General features: G+C 40.1%; 1 protein-coding gene across 1 annotated transcript in view; it reads right to left on the reverse strand.

The window, feature by feature from the left end:
• Window positions 1-359: 359 nt before the first annotated feature.
• Window positions 360-21,281, reverse strand: part of LOC148110403 (uncharacterized) — a 123,033-nt gene continuing 102,111 nt past the window's right edge. The window contains exons 4-5 of the transcript XR_015723973.1: window positions 1,512-2,105; window positions 360-797 (exon numbers count right to left, since the gene is read on the reverse strand). The gene's annotated coding sequence lies outside the window, so the exon portion shown is untranslated. The remainder of the gene's footprint in view (window positions 798-1,511; window positions 2,106-21,281) is intronic.

Raw genomic sequence — 21,281 nt, forward strand, 5'->3', positions numbered from 1 at the left:
TTAACAAGAATGAAATTCCAATTCCTTGTATCTTTCTTATGTATCTACTTTTCTACATACAGAGTTGCTGAATTTTGCACTCTTAAAAATCTTAGTCTCCAGTGAAGACTAGGTAGTAAGTAACCAATTGTGAACTGTTACACAGGAATCCTTTAGATGCCAAATTTATGAATCATCCTTTTGCTAACAAATTGCAACAGAGCTAACAGCTTATTTGACCTTCAGTAAATCTCGATAGAGTAAGTTTTAGATTTAATGCTGATAACCTTAAAGACAAGTCTATCTTAATTAAATTGATAGACTTAACTTAGTTAAATACCAAACTATGTCCCACCTGGATCCTCTTTTAAAAAAGTCCATTAGCTACCCATTGTCAATTTTTACCCGAGTTCTTTCCAGTTCTCTCCCGTACTTCTAAATCTAAGTTCCTCAGGGAGGGAACCACGGCTTCTCTTCAATAACAACCTCTAACACACTGTGAAGTCGGTCCTCCGTTACAGAAGCCCCACTCACCTTTAGGAGCCGTTTCTCAAATATAGTAGCAATGGTAAGCCTTTACGAGTTGCTTTGAAACCTTAACATATGTCTCTGTTCGAGAGAGGGGCTTTGCCCCATCTCTGGAGTTCTTAGAGAATTTTTAATTCCGTAAAAAAACCCAAACCTGAAACTTCTCCGAACTCAGCCATGAGCTGATGCCAACTTACTGCTCACAGACGTCTCGTTTTCGGGGGGTCCATACAGTGTCCGTGCAAGATGGCCCGTCGGGATCACCACTTGCCAAAAATGGCCAGCAATCCCTGTACCAACAGATGAAAGATTACTCCAAACTTTGCCGGGAAAGCAGAGAAGCCAAAGGGGCCAAAGGTCAGAAGGGAAGCCCCTTTGCCCTTCTTTGTTCCCGCTTTCATTGGTCCTTCAGGATAATCAAAAATCCTCATCACTGTTTCTCAAGCACGCCATGTGTGACAAGGGGTCTTACTGAAACTGGGGGGATCTGTTTACGGGAAAGATACAATATGCTAATCTGCGTGTTCTATGAGTCCCGCTAAACATAGCCTAGGGGACAATGCCTACATCTCTTAGTTCACAGGGCGACTGTTTGGGCTAGGGGAAGTTTCGGGAAGGCAACTCCCCATGGCATTCCAACGGCAGAGTGGTCGCACAGGCCTCAGCATTCCAAAGGCCTACGCCCTTCTCCAAAAGCTTCCCTGCCCTCAGCAGCCTCCGTGTTACATTTTAGCAAGCCAGGTATTATGGCTTATTTCATGCTCTACATTAACCCCAACACCCTCCCTTCTTTATGAAAGTTAATTCCTTGAGGAGTCTACTCTTTAATACAGGCATACCACAGAGATACTATGGGTTCAGTACCAGACCACTGCAACAAAGTGAATATTGCAATAAATCAACTCAAATGAATTTTCTGATTTTGTACTGCGTACTTATGTTTACACTATACCGTAGTCGTGAGTGTGCACTAACATCACGTCTAAAAGAAACAATGTACATACCTTAAGTGAGCAATACTTTATTGCTAAAAAATGCTAACCATCATCTGAGCTTTCACCAAATCAACAACCTTTTTGCTGGTGGAGGGTCTTGACTGGATGTTGATGGCTGCTGACTGATCAGTGTGTCGTAGCCAAAGGATGGGGTGGCTGTGGCAATTTCTTAAAATAAGACAGCAGTGAAGTTTGCCACATCCATGGACTCTTCCTTTCACAAACGATTTCTCTGTAGCATGTGATGCTGTTTGATAACATTTTACCTAGAGTAGAACTTTCTTCAAAATTAGAGTCAATTCTCTCAAACCCTGCTGCTTCTTTATCATATGAGTTCGTATAATATTCTCAATACTTTGTTGTCGCTTCAACAGTTTTCACAGCATCTTCACCAGGTCTAGAGTCCGTCTTAAGAAACCACTTTCTTTGCTCCGTGATAAGAAGTAACTCATCCTCCCTTTAAGTTTTATCCTGAGATGGCCGCAATCCAGTCCCATCTTCAGGCTCCACTTCTAATTCTAGTTCTCTTGCTGTTTCTACTATATCTGCAGTTACTTCCTCCACTGAAGTCCTGAAATTTCAGTTTGTAAAAAAATGCAGTATCTGTGAAGCACAACAAAGAGGAGCATAATGAAATGAGATGTGTCTGTAATGTCCTCCTGGATGGGAAGAGACTTATTCCAGGAACAAGAACTAGTGGCAATTTATTATTTTTCCATCCTGAAACCTCTACCTGCCTTTTTTTCTTTTCTTTCTTTTGCTTTTCTTTAAAAGTAAATTCCTCCAAATTCCCCCAACTACTTTCCTCCTAGAGGCTTACAGTAGCTCTTTGACCTATTAAATCACACGTTTTCAGGACCCTCGTTTTCTCTACGCCATTGTTTTAAACACACCAAGCCAATTTTCACACTACATTAACTACAAATATCCTGAAGCAAAGTCTTATTATCATTGCTCCTCCGATATCAAGACCACCCAATGTACATTCCCACGTAAAGTGTTTTCTTCCTATTGAAAAATTAGAGGTCTGCTTCGAGTTCATATACACACAAGCAAATGTACACATGCTTACACTCTAAACTATCTATGGGTAACAGTCATTTGCTGCATTATGCTTTAGAGAAAAGTTTCCTTTCACTAACTAATGTCTATTTGATTCTTATATTTCAAGCTAATATTTCCGAAAATTTTGATGATCTAATAATTTCAGTGAAACCCAGTGTAATTTTTTGTTCAGGATCTTCAATTCAAAGGCAGATTAAAAACAACAACAACACAGAAACAAATTGTGTCCAGCATTGGCAAACTGAAACCATTTAGGAAATATAGCATGATAACACGAAATAATAGTATTTCAGCTTTAGGCATAGGGAAATGAAATTCCATATCCTGCACATAAAAGACACCGTATATGAGATCATAATAAATTAACTAGATGCTTAACTGTTTAAATAAAATTCATGACAAAACATGTTGTTTTCCTCCTTTCCTTCACCCATTAAAAATAAGAGTCAGTGTTAACATGACAGTCAGTGGATTTTTAGAGATTTAATCTAATAGGACAGGAAAAGAATTTTGTCAAGGTATAAAAACAGTTGTGCTGGATACAGTCTCTTAGACAGAGACTGGTGGCCCAACACACTTATAAACCATGATAGTCTTTGGTTCATACATGCATTTTTTTAATTAGGCAAATGAAATAATTCGGGGCCTAACAGGAATGATTTTATGACTATTAAGCCAGTTCTTTCAGGAAATTTCCAGTGGGATGATTAGAGAATTTGGTATCCTGCTCCCATGAACCATTATAAGGCTTTTGCCTTATATCCTAATAAAGCTTATCTTTTCACCTTTACTTTGAAACTCAAATATTCAGTGATTATAAGGATTTGGTGGGGGAAATAGTTGATTAGTATCTGTAAAATTCATTTGTAGTATTTGCTTTCTTTCCTTTAAAACAAAGTTGATAGTCACACAATATAGAGCGTGATGGCAGCCTGAGGATTCACTGGCATTTGGATTCATCATTTGTCCTCTTGATTTAAAATTATTCTCTTAAGTTATAAAAAAGTGTCCAGGATACCCAAATATGTATTTTTTGTCTATTCACCACAAGTAATCAGTAAACCAAGGTGTCAAACAAGCAAAATAAAATATAATTAAGGCAATACGAAAATCACAGCTCTTCACAAATAAGTGTGACCTAGAGTAAATATCTGATCACCAACGGACTGCAATTTAAGGCGTTGTGCTACAGAACCCGACCTTAACCAGATCATGCCTTTCTCCAGCCTTGTTTAGCCACAGGCTCTGACTCACCTAACTTCTGGGCTCATTATTACTGAGATAAGCAGGATATGCCAACCTGAGTCTGGAAAGTGTCCATGGCATCAACTTCCAGTTTACCCAGTCTCCTTGACTAGCCTTGGTTTCCTGCTGACAGCAAGGCCCTCCCCGGCACTGGAGCCCTGGTGAACCACTACTCTACCTATTTGATACCCTGATACAAGGTCTAGAAAAGCCTACTGGTTCCTGCCTCGAGGGCTTTATGTGGTTCCTACCGGAAGCTCCTGCTCCGAACAAAACACCGGGGATGTTCACCTCCCTGTAACAGTCACCATTTCCTAGAAAATTCTGTTGCTACCTCTCAGTGCTTCCCTACAATGTGGATTTTAAGATCTACCTGGATCAAGCTCTTTGCATATTTATTTGGACCTGTCACCTCTGATGGAGGTACCGTCTTTGGCCACGTTGGATTCCAGAGACCGAGTACATTTTCTCCTCACTTTTTTTCCTTCCTCACTTTAGGAGAAACCAGGATGTCTGCTAGCCACACTTTTTCACTTACGGTGCTTCGGAGCACAGGTTCTTAACCATGTTGAGATACTTCTGAAAAAGAGCCATGTTGTGTCCTCACCCCAAAGAAATGCACATATGCACAGACACTCAAAATTTGTTTCACATATTAAAGGGAACTAACAAACTCTCTAATATCTTCCCAGGCTTAAGACCTCCTTAGGTCTTTAGATTGAATCCTCTAAGGTTGAACTGCATTTATATTTTCAGGTACATATGAACCCCAATTCCAATTACCTTACACACTTGAATGCAGGAAGCCCCACCCCCTAAAAAATCTTATCTAATTTTTCTCAGGGTTAAGTGTAAAGATTAAACATATAAACTTTTAGAAAAGAAGTCAGAAGCCTACTCTCTAATATTTAATACCTTAACCTAATAACAGATCTCTGTTTAAAATTACATTTCTAAAAGAATAGATTTCTTTTAGAATATTGCTCTTTTCCACTCTTAGATCTCATGCAGCAATTTGCTCACTTCCGCATATTTCCCTTCCATGCCATTTACATGCATCTTCTATCATCACTTAGCTTCTTGTTGTCATCCACCCATTTTAACATCCATCTGTTTTTCACTTCTGTTCAAATTTTCAAAGTACAGTACTTTTAATCCATCTATGATGGAAACTATAACCCAAACTACAAACCAAAACACTAAACCTTGTAATCACCCCATAAATATGTACATGTGGCCTCCATGAGTGACTCACTTGCTTTTTTAAGTGATCTTAATGTTTGTCTACAGACATCAACACCTGCAAAATGAGGCAATACCCCTACTAATAAAAAGCATACAGATGCATCAGATTCTTGAGTGGAGAAATGAATTGTTTTCTGGCAAATACGCCTACTCTAGGCTGTATTTGGTTGTGCAAATTAATTTTTAAAAAGCTCTATAGGATGAGAGAATTTGTCATTAATTAAACCGTAGGCAATTTTCCTTTTTCTAAGGTATAATTTGGGAGAAGAAAAACATTGTATTCAGACAGATAAGAATAAAACATGTTGCTTCGGGGGCGCCTGGGTGGCGCAGTCCTTAAGCATCTGCCTTCAGCTCAGGGCATGATCCCAGCGTTCTGGGATCAAGCCCCACATCAGGCTCCTCTGCTAGGAGCCTGCTTCTTCCTCTCCCACTCCCCCTGCTTGTGTTCCCTCTCTCGCTGGCTGTGTTCCCTCTCTTGCTGGCTGTCTCTATCAAAGAAATAAATAAATAAATCTTAAAAAAAAAATGTTGCTTCGTAAAATTCAGCTAAAACTTCCCCACTTCAAGCACGTCGACATACCTGCCCAGCAAAAGAAGCTAACGCCTTCTTAGGTATGCTTTGTGTAAAGTCAATTTCAGGAACTACTTCTCCAAATCTCCACCTTTTATAACTTTATTGGGAAAACAGCATAAATATCAGCTATAAGAAGACAGATAGATGAGAGATAGATGATACATAGATGGTAGACAGATACAAATGTTTTCTCCCCATTATTTCCCATAGTGACATATACCTTCCCCTTTACTGCATCCTGCTTGCCTCCACTGTTACTTCTTTTCTGTATGATCTTAGATACTTCTGGGGCTTTCTTAGTGAGATACTTCAAAATGTTTTATGAGCCAATATACTATGTTAAGATATTAATTTTTGCTTTACTTGTATTGTTGTAAAAGAATAAGGACAACAATAGAATTGTGTTTTGTTTTAGATAGTTCTTTTCTCTACCTGCTTCAAGAAGCTAACCAGGCAAGCAGATAACCCCAGTGGATGAAGACAACCTTTCTTTGTTTACCTAAGCTTAAGTTCGCTGACTGTTCCATGTTAGGAGAGAAGAACTTCAGGGCTGCAGGGTAACGGGGGAAAGCTTGCCCTCAGCCCCGGGCCTCCCAGCCCTGGAGCAACAGGGCCCAAAAAGGGCCCATGAGCCATGGACATGGCTGATTTCGAAGGCTCGTGAGAGGCTGGAATCAAAATATCTCAGAGGAACTTGGGGCGCCTGGGTGGCTCAGTCAGTTAAAGTGTCTCCCTTCAGCTCGTGTCATGATCTCTGGGTCCTGGGTTGGAGTCCCAAATCTAGCTCCCTGCTCAGCAGGGAGCCTCCTTCTCCCTGCTCAGCAGGGAGCCTCCTTCTCCCTCTGCCTCTGCCCCTCCCCCAGCTCATGTTCTCTTTCTCTCTCTCAAATAAATAAAATAAAATCTTAGAATATCAAATCCTAAACTCACATCTTTATTTACTACACCCCTTTAAAAAAAAATGAGGCACCTGGATGGCTCAGTGGGTTCAGCATCAGCCTTTGACTCAAGTCGCAATCCTGGGGTCCTTGATGGAGTCCTGCATCAGGCTCCCTGCTCCGTTGGGAGTCTGCTTCTCCCTCTGCCTCTCTCTCTCTCTCTGTCTCTCATGCATAAATAAATAAAATCTTTAAAAATAAAAGGAACTAAAGGTTTATAGTCTTACATTCCTTGATTTTCCATGTACCACGTTCTACATTATCCCTCCCCCAAAATTTGCTTAGAACTACTCTTTCATCTTAGAACCTACCTTACAATCATGAACAAAGCACTATGTTTGTTGAATTCCAAATCTAGGTTTCATTGTGATTGCACTACACAATACATTGTTGAATTAATAGCATCATATTTTCCGCTAATCTTTAAATTTTTTAACACTGTGAAATGCAAGGAAAATTACATAGAGGCATAAACTTATAAACAATATAAAAAGAAAAATTTGCTTTTGATCAATCATTTCATGACATACGGCAGTGGCCCCAAATTGGATGGGGGGGAGGAGCATGTAAGAAAACAATACAACCCATGAAACAATACAATTAAGGAAGGATAGTCAGAAGAAAGGCAGGCAGGGACAAGGGGTGCCATCCTAAGAGGAAAACTACCCTTAAAAGGAAAAAGACCTCATCCTGTTATTTTAGGCTTTACTCAGCGCTCCAGCTTTAAGTCTTCCTACTGGGAGGAGTTAAGTAACTTGTGGGTGACAGAAAGGAAAGGAATGGCCTTGGACATCCTAACCTAGGCCCCGGGGGACCAGCTCAACAGCCAGTGGGATATTTAAACAAAAAGCTTGATCCGGTGGCCTGCTGCTGACTGGCATGCCTTAGGGTAGCACTAGAGCTGCCTTCTTGGTCCCCAAGGCTACAAAACACCATCCTGGAAGGAGCCCGCCACCCTTTCCCATATGAACAGCTACCTGACAGGTAGATGGGCACATGGATAAAAACCTCATTGGGTGACCAGCACACTGAAGGTTAATCAGATTAAAACATCCCTCCAACGATGTCATAAAACCCCCTAGACTTAGAAACTCCAATGGCAACCCTTTCAGGTCCCCTCCCTCTTTGGGAGCTTTGTACCATCACTTTGCTATCTATCACTCAATAAATTTGCTTTGCTGCCCACCACTCTCCATCTGGTCTACCTCTTCATTCTTCCAAGCAGTGTGACCAAGAACCATGGACAGGGAAGGAAAAGAAAGGCTACAGCACAATCCATCTGCTCTGCACACAGCCTGATGTGCTTTCCCTGTAATTGAGTGAAGATATATTCTCTGATTACAGTTTTGAGAGACATTTTTATAGACATTCAAAACATATTGATCTGTTTAATTGAGTCACTACTATTTTCTTAATTTCACTTTTTTACATTTATATATCAATGTGAAATACACATGGCTATAATTTTATTAAAGGCAGAAGTACATTTTAGATGTCTTATTCTGTTATAAGATTTTCAGTACAATATAAAGTTACCTTGCAGATCCAGCCCTTTGCACAAATGGAATCATTTTTTGTTTTAGTTATTTTTAATTGAACTACTTGCTGCTGTCAACATTTAAAAACAAGAGGCATCAAATAAAAATCTAGGTATCTGGCTTCCTTTGACAAAAGAAAGATCTGGTGTGACTAGACCTACTTGCTCTCATTTCTTCATTTACCCTCCATGCCAACCGTCCGCTTTTTTTTTTTTTTTTTCATACGGTCTCTCAAAATCGTGCATTCCGTCCACTTCATTCAGAGTTACCTGTGTGGCTCCTGAACACATTTGAGTTTGAAAATCTGGCTTAAATTTTCTTTGAGGAATCACGAATGTACTAGAATTCTGATCCCTCATGAGATTCTTCCGTAATTCATACCAAACAATACCAGCCCATGTAGTGTGCTTTTTTAAGGTAGCACTGCAGAGAGTGAATAAAGTAACTAAATATATCCATCTAAAGTTACATCTAGTATGGCTTTGTACCGATAAATGTAACACGCTCTTACTCAAAAATAAATCTCAGTGATCGACAGGGATAGTTCAATGTGGATGGATAAGCACCTAACCTTTTTGCCCAGTACACTTGACATTCTTTTCTTGGGAGTAATGTGGAACCACATGCCCAAGAAAGAAATAATATGATAGAAAACGAATATCTATATTATAACAAAATGGCAGTCATTAATGCTAATGAGATTACAGCTCAAGCTACAGGAAAGAAATAATGATCTGGACCCTGAGGTAAAGCCTTAAAGAAATTCATTTTCCCTTCACCACCGAGACTACTTTTAGATTGAAAGGTACTGAAATAAGTTGGCAAAATGAAACCTCGCTGCATATGGTGTTTACTCAGAAGGGTGCTGAGCCAAAGAGACCTTCAGCCACAGCAAGCTGAACCTTCTCTGGCACAAGATCATTTCCAGAGCTGCCCCTGACAAAGGCTCAGGCTTTTGCGCCCATTAGGCTCAGTGTGAAAGGTCTCCGTTCACTTGCCAGCTGGCTTACTAGACCGTTATCTAAAGATGTGAACAGCCACAGCGCTGGCCTGGCTGCAACTGGAAACCAAAGCGACAATTAATTATGGATGGAATGTGGCCAGGCAAGGCTGCAATTGTAATCAAATGAGACCACACTGAGGAAAAATAACATTTTATCCCGTACTGGGTACCTCACAGATAGATTTATGACTACACTGCCAGTTGAAGATAAAGTAAAAATCAATCATATTATTCATATGAGTAACATAAGCAAGGACTGGTGAAACAAAAAACATGCTTCCTATGATTATGTTGCAGATACTTCATTTATATACAGCTTCATTCGGCAGAAATGCAGATTCTCAACCTTTTTTTTAAATGAAAGCCTGAGAAATACATTATCAGCTGGCACTATAATGAAGAGATCTGGGAACTTTTATATTCAAAGCCTGGGTTGCAAAAATATATTACAATATTTCCTGCTTACTGCCTTGCTCATATTTTATTATGATATCTCTATTGCATTTTGAAATGTGGAGCCTGGAAGGTAGAGTTTCTACAGTCAACAAATAGAAAAGCTTCTTAATTATGTCCATGAATAATCAAAAAGAGGGGGGAAAATGCTAAATCTGTGCAGTCAAAAAGCTAAAGAACTTGTTTCTTGAGAAGCACAGTTTAAATCTCAGTCTAGTTCTGTAAAGGAAGGATCATCATTAGATGAACTTTCCCAAAAGAGATAATCTTTAGAAGATTAACTTGCCAAGCTAAACAGAGAAACTACTGCAACAAACCACAGGTTAATGGAGAAGAGTATCTCATGGACTAGAATTAGTTTGCAACCTAGCAATTTTTTTTATCTTAAAAAAAAGCCATCAATTGATGATTCAGTGAGGGTATGCACTTATCCATTAGTAATGGAAGTGATACCTTCTCTTTTTTTTTTAAGAGATTTATTTATTTTAGAGAGTGTGGGAGAGGGGCAGAGGGAGAGGTAGAAAGGGTCTCAGGCAGACTCCATGCTGGGCGCAGAGCCCAACATGGGGCTCAATCTCACGACCCTGAGATCACAACCCTGAAATCACGACCTGAGATGAAACCAAGCATCTGACACTTAACCAACCGTGCCACCCAAGTGCCCCAATACATTCTTTTTAAACAATCCCTTAGAATGTGACTGTTTTGTGGAGAAGTTTGAGTAACTTTGGCATTTAAAATGAAAATGTGTACCAATCTAACTCCAAAACCTGAAAGGCATCTGGGCAACAGAGATCTTCAAATCAACAGCCTCAGAGATTTTACAGAGAAACTGGAGTCTCTCTCTGCCCAAATCCTCAATTCCACCTCTCCTTCTATCACTTTCTGTTACTTGCCAAGCTATCTGTGAGTGTGGTGACTGCAGAGGAGCCAAGGGGTTCCAGCAAAGGAAGGGGGAGGTGGAAGGCGGCAGCAGGCTCAATCATTCCCTAACCCGCACTCACTCACCAGCCGCCTTCCCCCTCCCAACCCCCTTAGCTCCCAAACCCCCATTCCCACTGCAAAAGCCCGAATATCTGGGGGACTCAGCCTGTAGGGAGTCACATTTAATAATTGCTTAACCAGCAGGGGGTCCTCTGAAGAAGTGGAACATTAGGCATGCTAATGGGAAGGGGCAAGGATTGGTGGTAAACAAACAAATCTACAAGCCAAAAGCAGGGCGACTGCATTTGTGGGTGTCTTTACCTTCCCTGCTCTGGAGGGGGCTGCAGCTTGGGAGCCGGTTCTAATTAAGCTAAACAATGAATATTGCTGTCATGGCAATGGTTTTTTCCAAAGGTTCTCTGTTGGTTTAGCACAGCACCACTGATTTTGCCTTTTTCGGTTGTCTTGTTCCTCACAATTAAGCAATTAAATACATTTGTCCACTTTAAAGGTCAGTTTTTTTGGTTTTTGTTTTTTTTTTGCTTTGGTCTGTTCGAATTCAAGATCAATTAACAGTACTCTACCAAGATTTCTAGGAAGCAGATGCTTCAAAGGTGGACAGAGAGAAGCACCATGTGGAGTTATCTTTTCAATGTGAGGATTAGAGTGCCCATTAGCAATAGAATTCCCAAATTCCTTTGTCTATGTAAGGGAAGCCCACCTGAAGGTGAATCAAGCTTCAATTCATTTGCCTGCAAATGGAACTTTTTCTTTCTCTGTGACAAAATGACAGAATATTGGGACACAGTTGTTTTTCCTGATGTAAATAGCAAGGCTGAGAAACAGATTTTTCAAACTGCTGAGGAATGTTTGAGAGTGTGTGTGCGCGCGTATGCAGAGGGCAAAAAAGACCATTATGCTCCAATACAGTCTCCTCATTTCCTTCATAATTCAGCATTCTGTCTTGATTTTTACAGAAAATCTCTTCACCTCTCTTCAGACTGGATTTTGTCCCCAGCCCCAAACTTATATATATGATTCCCACCTGGGTCTATGAAATTCTTTTTAGAGTCCCAGAACCTGTCGCCTCCCAACAGGCTCCTTCCCCCGCCCTGGCAGGTAGAATCACATAGCTCACTTACCTATAATAAGTGTCTCTACCCTGGAACCATACTGGCATTCACATCACTGAATTTTTAGCTATTTCTGCGCATTTTGGGCCCCCAGCATCCCACTCTCCGTTTCCCTACCCCCTCCCCAACGCTCAATGCCACTGAGATTTATTTGAGGCCAGGAAACACATCTTACCTGCTTCGGAATCTGCAGTACTGTATACGGCCTGACACCAAATAGGTCCCCAACATAGTCTGTCACACTGGATCAAGTTTAAGAATTTAAAGTATATCTGAAGAACAATTGCTATGTATACATAACCTCTTTTAGTCTGCATTGTTCCATCTTAGAAAACAGATTTAAGAAGACATTTGCAGCTATTTAACCTTACTGTCCCTTCAGTACTGTCTTAGGACCACAGCCATTCTATATGGGACCTGTCAACAATTACATTCTTACATATTTCACCCAAAACTGTCTCAAGTATCTAGAAAACTACAATCTTCATATCAACAGTCTCAGAAATATCACAGGGGGCCTCTAGTCTCTGTTCGCGGCTCAAACCTTCTGTTCTCCCTAACCTTCTACTCCTTCCTACAAACTGTGGAGCTCTCTGTGCAAGTGCTGGGTATGGCGGAGAGTCAGGGAATTCCAGGCAGAAGAAGAGGGGGCTATTTTGTACGAAGTGTGTTGTATTAAGTGCTGCACATCCCTTATTTATTTAATCTCAAAGGATAAGCGTTCATATTCCTGTTTGACCCAGAAAGAAACTGAGCCTAAGGATTTTTGGCCACAGATAACAAGGTCACAATTCCAACTTCTTTCTTTCTATGACGTTACACAGGAACTAAACTGTTGCATGCTCCGGTTGCATTGTTATTTTTTTAACTAGTTGGTGAGAAGTATTTCTTATTCCATCAACAAGTACTTATTGAGTGTCTATGTGATAAGCACGCATCTGATATATAAAATACATTCCTGAAAATCTGCTTAGTGCTCCAATCTCCAGAAACATACTAGAGGGGAAAAAAAAAAGCAGAGACCCACTATTGCTGGCTATATCTACCAAATGGATTTCAGAGTGACAATTCCAGGGTAAAAGGAGAGAATATCTTATAAACATATACATAGGTCCCGAGCTGTGACTTAATTCTTTATTGAGTAATTTATAAAGAACTAATGTATAAAGAATATGAAGAATTATATTTCATCTATTTAAATCATTTTCATTTTCAATGGTGACAATAATAGTAGTTTGATATATATATATATAACCACAGAGAGCATTTCACTGAAAGATTTTTATGTACTGTGTATGTAATAAAACCTAATAGAAATCACCCGTGTGTCTATATTGTGGGTTCATAGACTAGTTCAAAACAACTAAACCTTTTGTTTTTAGGGGGACCTATAGCAGCCTCAGCTTTTGAGCCGGGAAACCAAACCCTGTGCCTTGACCTCTTATGGCTGGCTCTTTGCACGTGATGTTTATCTCGCACAGAACACTTTTCTGTCTCCTTCCATCATCTGGCTATTTCTTGCTGATTTTTCCCTCAGCTTAGAACAAACTTCCTCCCAGGGATGCTTCACCTAAAATGCATGGACTCATAAGGTCTCTGTGGGTAGAACTGTGTCTCATTATAATCCATTCCTTTTGTAATGCAATGCATTGTATTTCATGCATGTAAGATTTTTTTTCTCAGGAGGGTATCATGCCACAAAAGAGGTTAAAGGAGCCCCTCCTCCCAATTCCCACCGTGCCCCAGCCTCCTTCCTAAATCAAAACACTCAGCTCTTGTTTTTTGCCTCCACTGAAGGGTAGACGCTTCAAGGAAGGGAAACAACAGTGTTCACAGTGTTCACACTGTATTCCCTCTACCCACACGCTGCTTGTACACAGAAAGGGAACAGGAGATATTTGTGGAAAGGACAGATGAATTATATCAACTCAAAGTGGCAAACCTGGCTATTTTATGACATGCGGTAGCCCCATTTGAAAGTATATATAGATGAATAAAAATGGGACCATCCAATTGTGATTAAATGCCATTTAGTAGAAAAAGAAAAAGTCTTTCAAATCTTGGAGTTCATGAAAGGAATAGATTATGACCTGACTAACAGAGGAAAGCCCCCAAATGTGGTCGGCCTGACTCAGGGTCACAGCTCCCTAATCGCAGCCTGGAAGCTGTCTCCTACTTTATGCCAGTTCTGGCCCTGGACAGAGTGGATATAAGAGGCTAAACTTGTACAGTCCAATTCTTCATGACCACTGCCTTCCCAATGGCTGGACAAGAATGTCCTTGTCGCCCAGGGCAAAGCCTGGTCCCTGAACTTAACCACTGATCTCAAACCCCTGGGTTTGTTTTCCCGACTTCAGATGCCTTGTTGTTATTTAAGAAAATACATCTTACAATGAAAAGAAAGGAGGGAATGGGAGGTGAACTAATAGTTATTATGCGTGTTACATGTACACATATACTACAGCTGTTAGGAATAGGTATAATTCTTTTCAAAGTATTTTTAAATGGTAAGTAATTTGCTCAACATCATGCAGCAATTAAATCAAAGAGCCTGAGCTGGACCCAAATCTGCATGCTCCAAAAGCTAGTGTCTTCAGGCCTAGGATGGGGGCTAGCTGCTGGGAGAATTACAGTCATCAAAAGCAGATGGTTGTAAAACCATTTTGATACCAATAGATGTGGTGATTCGCAAGTGCGTGCTTAGGTCAGGATTGCTGTCTTCCACAGAAAATTTCTTTCTGATTATGTTACCTCATGGTCCAAAAGGTTGTAATAAGAATGAAAGAGTTATTGAGGCAGAGGACCTAGGTGCTAGACACATAGTAGGGACCTAAATATAAGTGGCTCTTCCTTCTAATGTCTTAGTATGATTGGCCTTAACTTGCACATAATGTACCTTCAAAACAATAGACTGATCCTCTGGATTCTTGCATAGGCTACAGGCTTAGCTGCTGGTTCTTCCCACAATTCTTCCCTGATTTCAAACAGAAGGTTTTGTTCACTCTGTTACAATCCTTCATTTCATAGACTCTAATTCAACACCAAATGTGTAGATACATCATTATTACATGTACTAAGAAAAACTACTGCCAATTAAAGTATGACAAATCAAATGTACGGTGAGTCTCACTTCAACCATGTAAAAATGTGAAAAGCCTGCTTCTCGGAATCATTTAAAAATTGTACCTGTGGTAGTCATCTTCAGAGTTCAACCCCCCTGGAACTGGGCTTTTGTTCTCATGACAGTCAGTCCTTGACCTGGTCCACCCTGGAAAGTGTGAATTCCCAGACCCTTCTAGCAATCCAGTCTCCCAGCTGCTGGGCCAAAGAGCTTAGAAGCCCAAAGATAGTCCTTGGAAGAAGGCTGCAGGTGACAGCTGTCAGTGGCAAAACTGTTAGCAAAGAAGCTGGGGAGGGGGTTCAGACTCAGTGGAGGGGACCCAGGGTGATCCCAGAGGGTGGAAACAGCATCCACCACTGGACATATTTAATGTATGACTAAGACAGGGAGGCTGGTTTCAGTGTGTGGGCTGTGGAATAAGACTCCCATCATAACCACATTTCACATATCGAAGATAACCTTGACTATATTTTGATCTAAAACAATAATCATTTCATGAAATGTCAGAGAATTTTTAAACAACTTATGTTTTCATGGTTTCTATTAACACATGAACCATATGTAATTTATTGTGATGTTTACAAACCAATTTTCCTTTTTTCTAGTTCATAACTAATGGACATCCTTAATGAGAATTATATAAATATTCAATTATATGCAGGACAATCAGCTTGGTTGTCTTGATATAATTCCAGGTGATCTTGCTTCCCATAGATCAGCTACGTAGTTTGTGTCACGGAACCCAAATTTAAGTACTCATTAAGATTCTGAGAATCTGCTAGGAACATTTTTGAGCTTGAAGGATGTAGAAATGATCTATTTCTGATCGTCACTAGAGGATGTATGGGGTTTGGCATTAAAACCTCTATTATTAAAGACTCTTTCCTAGAACTATATTGCTGGGCATGCCTAATAACAGTCTAGCCTCAGGGCAGGGTGTAGCAAGGCTAAAACCAGGAGAATGTGTGTTAGTTCCAAAGACACAGAGTTCAATTAAATCCAAGAGGGAAAGAGAACCAATGGGCAAAGCCAAGGTCAATTATAGTGTCAGGCTAGAAGACGCCAACTAATGAATGAATAAGTGCCCTAGTTAATAGTCATGGATGAAAGCCAGAAGCAAATGAGGAAGCAGGAAGTAGAGGTATAATGAGAATGCCCAGCTTAATTCTGGCGAAGGGCACCTTGCTGGCCTAGGGTTCCTTTAAAAATGTGAGGACACTCTTCCTGTGTTGTACAGAGGCAAGAAGGGCACTTAGAAGGCACTGTCTGCAGGGATATGGCAATCTCTGTGCTTGACTGAAGCACCACACTGTCTCACATGAAGTTTGCACTTCCCCTATCTCCAAAAGATGGTGATGCAGATTCCTGTCAGCGCCATTTCATAGAATTACACTCCACCTGGTATGCAAGAGTCACAGCCAACTTCTCTGGAACCTCCAATTAAAGAGCTGAGACCTATTTAAACTTTGATTTCTTGTAGTTTTTCTTTAGCTTCATACCACTGTTAAACATCATGTATTTAATAGCCCAAGGAAGAGTTTTGGGAAAGTGTTAATGAGAATGCAGCCCATTGTCATCTCAGTTTCTCAATGACTCAATTATACGACATTTACTTATGCCCTTTGAATGACAACAGTCATGCCAGCTGCTGGCTGAAGGGGAATTTTCCAGCAGCACTTAAATAGACTGTTTATCTTCATTAGCTCTTCGTTAGGGTTCACTCTGAGCAGACGTGGAGGCTGTCATTCATCTAGAGCAGCCCTACCCCTGGTTTCTGTGGTTCTCATGTCTGCTTAGCTATCTCTTCTTTGGTTATTCGTTTGATGTTTAATATTTTAACTTATATTAGCAACATGCTTTCAAACATTCCATGCATTTATCTTTATCTAAATTTAATGTTTCTACATTTTCTATCTTAAAATTATAACTGCCACGTATGTACAATTCGTTTTTATTCCACATTCAACTTCAAGAAGATAAGTAGAATAAACGGTAGGAAAATCTCTTAACCAGGATTCGTATCAAACTCAGATGCCTTTGTTGATGTGTTACAGAAGTAGTTTGTAAATTGTTTCCTTGGCATGTAATAACAGTGAAGTCTCAGACATGATTTGTGAACAACAGGACGGTGTAGTCACTTAAAATTTTGCCTATACAACATCCTTCGTTTGCAATTTTTAAAAACATGTAACACTAAATCTATACTGAGTAATCATTTTTTGATCATTTAAATGATATATTTCTTTTGCTGTGCAAAAAAATTGCAAAAGTGACTAATAATACAGATTACTACTAAAGCACAGAGGTTAATAGAGTTTTCCCCGTATGGTTTTATAAATTTTGGACTTCAAAAGGTGGTTAACAAGTCTCCATCCTTAAAGGATCTTTGAACTAGTGTTAAGGTTGAGTTGGATTCAAACAATAAAAAAGATAATTGGGAAAAAAAGAAAAGAAAAATATATTTCCAGAGCTGAATGAGAAGAATATTAATCACATCATTTCCAATGGGAATTCCTGGCTCATAAACCTCAACACTGCTTTATAGAACTCCTCCCCCACTCTGCACTAACAATTTTATTTATATCTTAAATATGAAGATATTTTTGTAAAGGCAGCAATTTTAAATATTGTTCTGACTACTGTATGTAACAAATGAAAGAGATATTTTGTTAAGCTAGTTTTCCATAGCATAAAATCAAGTAGATGCTTCCTTGTTTCTAAATATATATTATTCAAACAATTAATAAATACATTTTATTTATCATATGCTTACTGTATTTGAGGAACGGCTAAGTAGCTAAGTAAGTACTGCCCTTCAAAATTCTTTCCCTCTTGAGAGTCTTTGAATTGGCTGTTCTCTCAGCCAGAAATGCTTTTCCCCCACTGAATAGCTGTTCCTGGTTCCCTTACAGGTTTTAGCCTTTCTTAACAACACACCAAGAAGGAGAACTCTTGGGGCACCTGGGTGGCTCAGTCAGTTTAGCCTCAGACTGTTGACTTTGGCTCAGGTCATGATCTCAGGGTCCTGGGATGGAGCCCCGCGTCAGGCTGAGTGAGCACTGAGCCTGCTTGGAATTCTCTCTCCCCCTCTGCGTCTGTCCTTCACCCCCACCTCACTCATGCGTGTTCTCTCTCTCTCAAATAAAAAAAAAATATTTTTTAAAAAATGTCGAGCTTTCAACATTATCTCTACCATGTCAACCTATTTATTTTTTTCAAAGCACTCTTCTAAATCTGCAACTGACTTACTCACTTACTTGTTACCTTGTTTCTACCTACCTTCCCATTCATCCAATAGAGTTTCCAGTCGGGCAGGAACTGTCTTAGACACCTCTGAATCCCTTACCCTGGTACATCATAAACACTCACAAAATAGAAATTGAGTAGATGTGCGAATGGTTGATAAGTATTATTTCATTTAATCCGCCAAATGATCCCATGTCATCATTTCAAAGGCATGGAGGCTCAAATAGATGAAGAAGTCTGCCTGAGTCATGTGAGCAATCCCGCAGCATAAGGATTAAAGGCATCCTCACCTTTATGGATTGTTTGCCTCTCAAACCAATTTCACTTAATAATATTAGTGTCTTTCTGGCATCTGCATTAGAAAGAAACCTGTGAAGAAAGTCCCTTTGTTTTATACCCCCACCCGAACAATGGGTTACCAGGTCCAACCAGCCTCCAGAGGTAGCCCCCCTCTCCATCCCTGGCTCCCCAGCCTTAGGTTTGCCCCTCATCATGTCTCATCAACATTGCCCTTGGCCTCACACTTTAGGCTCAAAGTCACACTCGTTGCCTTTGCAGCCTCCTTGAGAACATGGCTCCTGCTCCCTTCTCCTACGCACTTCTCTTACTCCCTGCATTAGGACCTATGCTCAGCATGGGAGACGGTGACATTCTCCTCTATCCCGTATTCTTATATTTCCTCTGAATGTGTTTCCCTGACTTGTCTGCCTGATTCACATCTAATTGTCCTTTAGGACTCAGAACAAACATCATTTCTTAAAGGGCTTACCACATCTACTCCCCCTATTACACCACCATGAAGCTGAGTAGGCCCCGGTGCTGGGCTCTGGCCTGCCGTAAAACCCTGAACAAGCCTTGATAACATGGCATTTCACAGCATATAGTAATTGTCACATGTTGTTGTGTTCTTCTTTTGTGTTATTTCATTTCTTAAAAATCTGGCAGTCCTTGATGGACTCCCTGAGGGCATGTTCTTAGCATAGTACCTAGTGTACAATAATGATTCAGAAGTTATTTGTTGAGAGAATGAATCGAAGGGTGAAAATATTTTTTGACATGATTGCAATTAAGTTCAATAAAGAAAAGAAAGGAAAGTGAGAATTGATTAAATGGTATCAGGAGTTGTGCCTCAGAACACAGAGGTTTCGGTTTCTGACTGTGGTGCCAAAGAGCGTCCCCCCCCCCCGCCCCGCCGCCCTTGGGAGAGCATAGTGGGTGCTTTTCACTGTATCAGTCCAGGCCCCAAAAGAGCTTCAAAGTACTATGATAGGTACAATGGAAGATGCATAAATAAGACAGTCAGACTGCTTTGGAACCTTGCAAACAATGGGAGAGACACATCATTTTCCAAAGGAATTCATATGAACCCCCTGACTTCCTTTTATTCAAGAGGAATGACCTGAAAATTCATCAGAAATCACTTGACCTGGTCTTTTTTTTCAACTAACAAATTGTCTTGACAGGCCAAATTGCCTCTAATGATCGATTTCACGTATTTGCTCTAAAACTCTCCTCTTTGAGATCTAGCTCAAAGACTTTAGAAGTTGAAGAGCAACTCCATGTTCATAAATTCAGCAGCTGCTTAAACGTATGCTTGATTATTTTTTTAATCTTATCGTAAAAAACCTCCGGGTTAGAGTCCTCCTGAGAAATAACTTTTTAGTCAGACTCCCCAAATCCTATTTTGCAGATTTCCAAGATGCATAATGCTATATATAAATCTCAGACAGGAATTCCTAGAGAGCCAAGGACAGTGCCAGCTAGCCACACTGCTCGGGGGACACAGAACTGCAAACAAAAAGCATGGTGGATTTTTTTTTTCCTGTGGGCCTTGAAGAATTATTTTGCTTTGCCTTTGTCCAGGTTTCCATGGAAACCCCTCTCCTGGAAATGTGCAGTTCTTCAGAGCTCTCACCGTGAATGCAAGCAGAAGACAAACCTGAAGCCGTAATCTATTTTAGTGCCGTCATTGGGTTGATGGAATAAAGGAATATTGTTATTTCATAAAGAAGTCAGTCAACATGAAAATGAGTATAATGAGCAAACAATGGGTTGGATGATACCTTTAATTTTCCTTCTGCCTTTGGGTAAATATAATGTAGGGATCTAATGTAGGGTTTAGGTTTCTTACTTAATACATGAAATAATGAATGGTATAATAGCAGTCCAAAGGTACCAATAATCTGCCTAATAGTTCATTTGTCTTATGAACTTAAGCAAAATGAAATAAGCATTTCCAAAATAATATAAGTAGACCTGGAAATTGCTTTTTTATCTCTAAGAAACAATTCAGGAAAAATTCCAGTTTTAAGGACAGGTAAAAGTAGTAGAGATTATGTTTTTAGTTCAGAAAGAATTTGATGTTGATGATGTTAAGAAAGTCTGTGCTACTATGAATAGCCCCTAGAAAGTGTTAGAACCAACTAGTAGGCCAGTAATATCATGTATTATAAAGGAAGCAGAGAAATTCCCCCAAACTCATAGGAACAGAGCAAGGAAAAGAAAACTGTCAGGTGTCTGTGTATGAGAAAGAAAGGAAGCTATGTTTATAAGTTATCTGGTATACCTGATACCAGCCACATACTGCTCTGACTTCCTCTGGGCAGCATGTACTCATAGACGATGCCAGGCACTGGGAATACCATGGTAAAGAAGAGAGGCAGGATTCCTTCCCTCAGGAAGCATATCTCTCAGCAGAAGGCAGAGGAGGCAGACATGAAAGAGCTGGTTTTATAACGACTGAATTATAAATTGCAAGATGTGCTGTAGAAGAGCAGAGCGGAGTTCCATGAGAGGATGTAAGGAAAGAGCCTACCCTTATATATGTTACCTCTTTTACAATAATCCCTTGGGTTAGTTAGATGCTGTAATCCTGCTCCACAGGAGCTAACAGAGGCACAGAGAAAGTAAGAAATGTCCCTCAATGGTCAATTAGGAGCTAAATATTGGAGCCAGGATTTGAGCCAGTGCAGGTCTGTCAGGTTCATAATCTTTTTCCTATGTCACATAATGTTTGTGAAGCGGCTGTTTCAATTTCATTCTAAATGTTGAATTTATACATTCGAGAGAGATGAAATAAATTTGTCAGAAGGTGCTAGAATGTGTGTGATGTCTAGATCCCTCTGATTTATTTTTTTAATAAGCACTGGGATTTTCCTTCAAGGAATCCTTTGGAATTGGCCATTCTGTCAAAATGACTCATTTAAATACTTCTGAATTTGCCTATCTACAGACACACACACATCCCGTTTAGGATTCTCAAAGCCAACCCAGTGTCTGGGCTGGGAATCA

The sequence above is a fragment of the Ursus americanus genome, chromosome 3 (assembly GCF_024610735.1).
Source record: "Ursus americanus isolate L20-20 chromosome 3, mUrsAme1.1.p, whole genome shotgun sequence".
In the NCBI taxonomy this organism is placed as follows: Eukaryota; Metazoa; Chordata; class Mammalia; order Carnivora; family Ursidae; genus Ursus; species Ursus americanus.